The following is an 8,427-nucleotide window of genomic DNA, read 5'->3' on the forward strand; positions in this document are numbered from 1 at the left end:
GGAGAACTAGGTCAAATGCTTGGAAATGAACAAATAAAAGTGTGTGCCAAGGAGTGTCAGTGAATTCCAGGTTTCCCAAGGATGAAGTTTTTTAGGAGAAGTTCAAAATAGGACTTGCATGAGGCAAGCCTATGGTTGTGATAAGGCATGGAAAAATCAATTTCAAAGAAAGGGAGACTTTGGGTTGGGCAAAACATTTTTTTGCTAATGAATTGGCTAGGTTCCCAAGTCGCAAAAAAAGTAACGTTATCTGTGAGGATGTTAGTGTCAGTCAGTTAAGTCTATCACCAGTGATCAAATATTCTCTTACAAGGTGTTTTTAGGGTGTCAAGTCAAATTTTTGTCATTTCAGTGAGTCTTCAAATAAAAATTTGGTCACTCGCTAGTGTGTCTAGGGCTATTTCCACTCTCTCAAGAATTTCATATGCCGATCACTTTCATTACTCAGTTGAGTCTACCATCATGAAACCATCATTAATATCACTTTAGTCACATCATCATGGTCTCCATCCAGCTTAGTGTCACCATTAGGTCATTAGGATTAAGGTCACAAAATCAGTCATTTCATGTATAAATCCAGCAAATGAGGAGTAGAAACGGGTAAATTTGTTCAGATTTCAAATGCAATTTATGTTTTTAGATGTGACAATGTTCATAAGGTTCTAAAGTTACAAGAAGAGGTCCTAAGGCTACAAAACTAAAAAAGAAAGCGAATTGGTGAGGTGGGTCATCCTACCTCACTAATCACTTAGACACTAAAGGAAAATTATAAAAGCACATGGAGGAGCTCATTCACACTCATTTACACTTGTTTACCATCCTAGAATCAAGCTCCTCCCTCTCCTTTGCAAAAAATTGTGATTCCATAGCCCTCGCCAGCAAAAATTTGAATCTCACTGCACACAGAGAGCCTTCGCTGCGCACCTGGATAGCACACTGCGCATGAGGTAGAGTTGTCAAAAATTCTTGTTTGACCACCAAAATTCATTTTTCAAAGCTCCTCTTCAATCATTTCATACTCTAGGCTCTATAACAAGTAAGTTTAATCATTTTCATGCCCTCCTTTGCCTCATATGTCAAGAAAATGATCAAATACCTCTTCTTGTAGGGTTTATATGACTTTCATGGTTTTGATCCTCAAATGATGAGTCGCTGCCCTAAACCTTATATTCCTTGTCCCTACACCTTTTTTTGTAGATAATACACCATTTCCATCCATCACAAAGTCTTGTCCCCTCATTTCTATCATTTTCATCTAAACCCTAATCTACCTTCTCTCTTTCTAGGATAGGCCTGTGTTTTGGCCTTTTCCACCTCCTCCCCTCAATCATTTCCCAAAATTCCTTTTTCCCCTACTCAATAACGTCATCCCCTACCCTCCTAAATTTCCTTACAAATTTAGGCAACTCCTAAGTCCATCATACCACCTCATTCCCTCACCGTTTCAAATTTCACTATATTTGCTTACCTTTCACCTAGGGTTTGAAGTATGGAGCCTGAATCATCACCATCAGAGAAGAGGAATTACAACAAGGGGGGGAACATACTGAGGTTTGAGTGCTCTAATTGCAATGAAATCACCTCCTCCCTATTTTTCATGAAATGCTTTGAAGATGTCAATTGTTTAGGGTTTTGTCAAAGAGTGCAGGAAGTAGGTTACCATGAGCATCTCACATGTATATTTTCCCTCACCTTGAAGAAAGACAAGATAACCATTGCAAGGAATGATTTCATGTTTTCAATGGATGCTATCTCTCAAGCTACAGGCATACCAAAGCATGGTGAAAACTAGTTCAAATGCATGAACCTAGACCTAGAAGAGTACAAACCATACTTGAAATCACAATACAAAGGATCTCACTCACATGTTTTCCCATTCAAATACTTGTTGGAGAGATATGCACCATTGTTGAAGGCTGTCATGAAGTTATTCACATGTGAGGGCAGATTTTCTAGGCTATATCAATATGCGCTTTAAAATTGCCAAGTCTCTAAATTTGTCCAGCTACTTTTATAGGAGCGTAACCAAAATGTCTGAAAGGGTGAAATTGAAAGGAAAAGTGAATTATCCTAGCCTCTTTCACCATAGCCTAATAAAGGTTATAGCACTCTGTCAGTTGAAAGAGAAGAACATGACATGGTACACCTTCATTGAGGCTGTTGGGTCCCTATAATACTAGTGATTACCCCATTACTATTGTAGTTATACCCCTTATTTATATTGTTGTGCCCCTATTACCCCCATATTGTTATTTCTGTGCCCCATAGAATCCCTCTATTGTTATTTTTGTGGCTTTATATTATTATTGTTAGGTCGGCTGGATTATATTGTGACTCCTTAGACTCCTATATATAGAAAGGAGGTTTTGTCATTTGTATCATCCAAGAATTGTTCATTTATGTAATGTAAAGGAGGTTGCCCCCTCGAAGAGGCTGAATTCTAAGGCGTTGATCTATCTTTTCTATCTTTTCTTGAGCTGGTTTCATAACATTTGGTATCAGAGCTTTGGATTCTAGGGTTTCGCTGCTCCAAACAGGTCATCGTGGCATTTTCGCTATAAATTTTTTTCTGTGATGTTTCAGAAGTCGCAAAAAAAACCCATTTGAGAAGAAATCGCGCTGAACCTTGGGTCCGAATTTCAGAGCTTTTCGCGCGATATTTGCGGAGATATGATCTGAGGAAGTTGGTCTTTTTGCAGACTCCTGAATTACATTCAAAACAGGTGACCTGGGGAAAATCGTCATAACTTTCTCTCTGGGGATCGGATTGAAATTTCGTAAGAAGGTACAGAAAGAGGACGGACTGTAGTTTCTTGTATGCAAGTTTCAGATCCAAAGGTCAAAACAGTGACTCGTGGCACGTCGTACAAGTTCGCTCTACTGAACTAGTCTATAAGCAAGTCACTGTGGGAGATTTCACATAACTCTTCCTTGGAGAATCCAATTTGGGTCAGACTTGTGGCATTGGAAAGAGGACACAGAGGGCTACTACAGGTCACAAATTCAGAACTAGATGATTGGAAAGTACAGAGATACATCAGAGGCAATATCGAGCTCCTACAAAGTGAAAAAAGGTGTGTAGATTTTCTTAAATTTTTGTTTAAGCTTGGTTTGAAAATTTATTTTGAAGGAATTCAAAGGGCATAGTAGAGCATTATTATCGGTAACTGATGCCCCGAGGAAAGAAAATGCAAACACCTAGTAAGGAACCTGAAAGCTCTAGCATGACTCATGAAGAAGAGGAAGAAATGCTACATGATATATCAAAATTACAAGAACAAGTGCAACAAATGTCCCTTGCACAAAAAGGAACAGAATCTAAGATGGATGGTTTAAAGAAAGATGTAGAAGCTAAGGTGGATGGTTTAAAGAAAGGTGTAGAAGCTAAGATGGATGCTTAAAGAAAGGCGTAGAAGCTAAGATGATTGACGTGGAAGCTAAGATGGATGATTTGAAGATAGATTTGAAGACAGACATGGATGAATTGAAGATAAATATGAATAAGTTGCTACAAGAAATGGTCACTAATGGTGAAAGGGTAGTAAAGGAAACTCATGATGACAACAAAAGAAATGTTAATCATGATTCCATAGACGCTAATGTTGGATCGAAGACTCACCATATTCCAAAAATCGATATGAGGAAGTTTGATGGCAAGGATCCCGCCACATGGATATTACAGATGGAGCAATTCTTCGATCTCAATAATGTGCAAAACACACAAAAGGTACGTATGGCAACTTTATATTTGGAACCAAATCAGTTTGTATGGTATCAATGGCTTTGTTCTCGTAAACAATTTATCACTTGGGCAATTTTTACGGAAGAATTGATAGCACATTATGAGGATACAAAAAGCAACACTTTTTTTAGCCAATTGATAAGTCTCAAACAAAAGGGTTCAATAATGGAGCACATTGAGGAGTTCCAAAAATTGAACATAAGGGTAAAAGATATTCCAGAGGAGCATAGGATTGATGTGTTCATAGGGTCTTTAAAGGATAATATCCAACATGATGTTCGCCTTTGGGAACCTGATTCATTAGAGAAGGCATTCAGGTTAGCAAGAAAAATGGAAAGCAAAATTATGGCAACTAGGAAGCATACCACTCACAACTATAAAGACGGAAGTGTTGTTGCCCCTAGTCTTCCACAACCTACAAGGTTGACACCACAACAATTGGAAGAAAAAAGAGCAAAAGGGCTTTGTTACAATTGTGATAGCAAATACACAAAAGGTCATAAGTGTGCTGAGAAGAAATTATTCTACATAGATTGTGAAGAGGAAGAAGAAAAGGAGCAAGAAAGGTCAAAAGAAGAGGATATACTCCAGGAACAAAGCCTAGATGAAGAACAAATAAATCCGACCATATCTTGTAATGCATTGGCGGGAATTACCACTCCTCAAACCATCAAGATAGAAGGACAAATCAAGAAGAAAAAGGTAATAGTGTTGATTGATTCAGGAAGCACCCACAATTTTATTCATTGTAGGGTAGCAAAAGAATTGAATTGCTTCCTATATCCAGCACCAGAGTGTCAAGTGATGATTGCAAATGGAGGAACAATAAATTGCTCTGGAAAGTGCCATAATATCAAGCTATCCATGGGAGAATATGTATTGACTAGCCCAATGCTTTCCATTCCAATGGGAGGTGCTGATGTTGTACTAGGAGTCCAATGGCTACAATCCTTGGGTACAATAGCTTTTAATTTTCAAGAACTTTTCATCAAATTTTCTACGGAAGGAAAGGAAGTTGAATTAAGGGGTATTGCAGGGAAACCAGGAAAGATAATCAGCTCTAATGGCATGACAAAGCTTCTAAAAAAGGAGCAAAGAGGTGTAATTGCACAATTATGTTCGCTAGATGTTTCCACATTGGAATCATCTATTTCTCCAGATCTCCAAAAAGTCCTGGACAATCATTCCAAGGTATTTGAGACTCCCAAAGGTCTCCCACCTATGCGTGATCATGATCATGCTATTCATCTGATTCCAGGAAGTGTTCCTCCAAACATCAGGCCGTACAGATATCCCTATGTCCAAAAAAGTGAAATTGAACGTATGGTTGCAGAAATGCTAGAGGCTGGTATAATTCAACCGAGTCAAAGTTCTTTCTCAGCTCCAGTAGTATTGGTGCACAAGAAGGATGGATCATGGCGCATGTGTCCAGATTATAGGGAGCTCAACAAGCTCACTATTAAAGATAAGTTCCCCATTCCTGTCATTGATGAATTACTGGATGAATTGCATGGATCAATTTACTTCACCAAGTTGGATCTTCGTTCGGGATATCATCAAATCAGAATGAAGATTGAAGACATTCCGAAAACAGCATTTAGAACTCATGAGGGTCATTATGAATTTTTGGTCATGCCTTTTGGCCTTACCAATGCACCTTCAACATTTCAAGGTTTGATGAATTCAATTTTCAAACCATTCCTTAGAAAATTTGTGTTAGTATTTTTTGATGATATACTAATCTACAGCAAGTCTTGGAAGGATCATGTTGAACATGTTGACAGGGTGCTACAACTATTGGAGGAGAAACAATTATATGCAAAAAGATCCAAATGTTTCTTTGGAGTCCAGGAGGTGGAATATTTGGGTCATATTGTATCTCATGAAGGAGTTAAGGTAGACCCTAGCAAAATTAAAGCCATTAAGGAATGGAAAATCCCCACATCCATAAAGCATCTGCGAGGATTTCTTGGGTTGACAGGGTATTATCGCAAGTTTGTTAAGAATTATGGGAGAATAGCAGCACCTCTAACAACATTATTGAAGAAAGATTCATTTTCATGGACTCCGGAAGCAACAAAGGCCTTTGAACATCTTAAAGAGGCAATGTGCCAAGCACCGGTCTTAGCTACACCGGACTTCACAAAAACCTTTATTGTGGAATGTGATGCTTCAGGAAATGGAATTGGTGCTGTTCTAATGCAAGATGAAAGACCCATTGCTTTTGAAAGTCGTCCAATCAAGGGAAAGTTTTTAAGCAAAGCTATTTATGAGAAGGAAATGTTGGCAATACTCCATGCACTTAAGAAATGGCGACCCTACCTAATGGGAAGACACTTCAAGGTAAAAACGGATCATGATAGCCTTAAATACTTTTTAGAACAAAGATTATCCTCTGAAGAGCAACAAAAGTGGGTCACAAAGATGTTGGGTTATGACTTTGAAATCATCTACAAAAAAGGGAAGCAAAATGTGGTGGCAGATGCACTCTCAAGAAAGGATGAGGATGTGGAAGCATTGTTGTGTGCCATTTCTATTATCCAACCAGATTGGATAAACGAAGCAAGGGAGGAATGGAAGAATGACGAAGAAGTGTGGGCACTTATTCGAAAGCTACAACAAGATTCCAGTACTTCTGATACATTTAGCTGGCAAAATGATTCGTTATGGTACAAAGATCGCTTATACCTCTGTAAGAATTCCCAGCTAAAACAAAAGATTCTTATGGAATTGCACACTTCTCCCTTAGGAGGGCACTCAGGATTTTTAAAAACTTACCACAGGGTTAAGAAGGAATTTTTTTGGGATGGCCTTAAATCAGATATTCAAAAGTTTGTGGCGGAATGTTTGGTTTGCCAACAAAATAAAGTTGAAACAATTAAGACACCGGGTCTATTACAACCTTTATCCATTCCAAGCCAACGTTGGGAGGAGGTTTCAATGGATTTTATCACAGGTTTACCCAAGTCTGAGGGAAAGAGTGTCATCATGGTGGTAGTTGACAGACTTACCAAGTATGCACACTTTTGTGCATTATCACATCCATTTAAAGCCAGTACAGTTTCTACTGCATTTATGGAAACAGTTCAAAAGCTACATGGAAACCCAAAGATTATTGTAAGTGACAGAGATCCCATTTTCACTGGAAATTTTTGGACAGAATTATTTTCTTGTCTTGGTACTCAGTTAGCTCATAGCTCATCTTATCATCCTCAATCTGATGGGCAAACTGAGATAGTAAACAAATGTTTGGAAGGATATCTTCGTTGCTTTGTATCTGATAAACAGACACAATGGGTCAAATGGTTGCCTCTGGCTGAATGGTGGTATAACACTTCCTTCCATACAGCAACAAAAATGACCCCATTTATGGCACTTTATGGGTATCAACCACCATCCATCACATCATATTTAAGAGAAAATTCTAAGGTTCAGGCAGTGGAACATCACATCGAACATCAACAACAAGTCCTCCAACTCTTAAAGGATAACCTCGTGTTGGCACAAAATAGAATGAAACAACAGGCAGATCAACATCGCAGTGAAAGAAGTTTTGATGTAGGTGATTGGGTATTCCTACGGCTACAACCATATAAGCAAATGTCCCTAAAGCAAGCTAAGAAGGATAATAAATTATCACCAAAGTATTATGGTCCGTACAAGGTGTTGCAAAAGATTGGTACTATGGCATACAAATTGGAGCTTCCTGCAGCTTCTCGATTGCACCCAGTTTTCCATGTTTCATGTTTAAAGAAGGTTATAGGCGACAAGCTCCCAATTCAAACAATATTGCCAGAACTTGACGAGGAAGGAAAAATTATATTGGAACCGGAAGCAGTCACAGAAACAAGAACTCGACAGCTACGAAATCGATCAATTTCAGAGTATCTTATCAAGTGGAAGAACTTATCCGCTGAAGATTCCACATGGGAGGATGAGAATTTTATGCAGAAGTATCCAGAACTACTCAAGCGTTGAGGACAACACTTTTTTGAAGGAGAAGGGCATGTTGGGTCCCTATAATACTAGTGATTACCCCATTACTATTGTAGTTATACCCCTTATTTATATTGTTGTGCCCCTATTACCCCCATATTGTTATTTCTGTGCCCCATAGAATCCCTCTATTGTTATTTTTGTGGCTTTATATTATTATTGTTAGGTCGGCTGGATTATATTGTGACTCCTTAGACTCCTGTTATAGATAGGAGGTTTTGTCATTTGTATCATCCAAGAATTGTTCATTTATGTAATGTAAAGGAGGTTGCCCCCTCGAAGAGGCTGAATTCTAAGGCGTTGATCTATCTTTTCTATCTTTTCTTGAGCTGGTTTCATAATAGAGGCGGCCTTGAAAACACATATAACCACTTCACCAAGCCAGCACCAAACCATGTCAGTACAACCCATGGAGGTGGGTTCATCAAGAAAACATGATGAGGTTTCCAAGGCACCTAGGCCTGAGGTGACTAAGACATATCAGAGAGGCAGAATCCTTGTGTTTCCTCCTCAAATTGAGGAAGGGGCCAAGCCTACTACATCAGCAGAATAAGGATCACCATCACATCATGAGGCTTCTTTGCATGATGAGGAGCCCATTGAGCATGAATTTTACCTAGTTGACTTGGAGGCACACGATGAGCATCAAACCCTGCAACAAGTCATCAAAGAGAAGTATTCTCAGATCA

This window comes from Pinus tabuliformis, chromosome 2_1 (assembly GCF_031772625.1).
Source record: "Pinus tabuliformis cultivar Carrire ecotype Pingquan chromosome 2_1, CPIR1, whole genome shotgun sequence".
In the NCBI taxonomy this organism is placed as follows: domain Eukaryota; kingdom Viridiplantae; phylum Streptophyta; class Pinopsida; order Pinales; family Pinaceae; genus Pinus; species Pinus tabuliformis.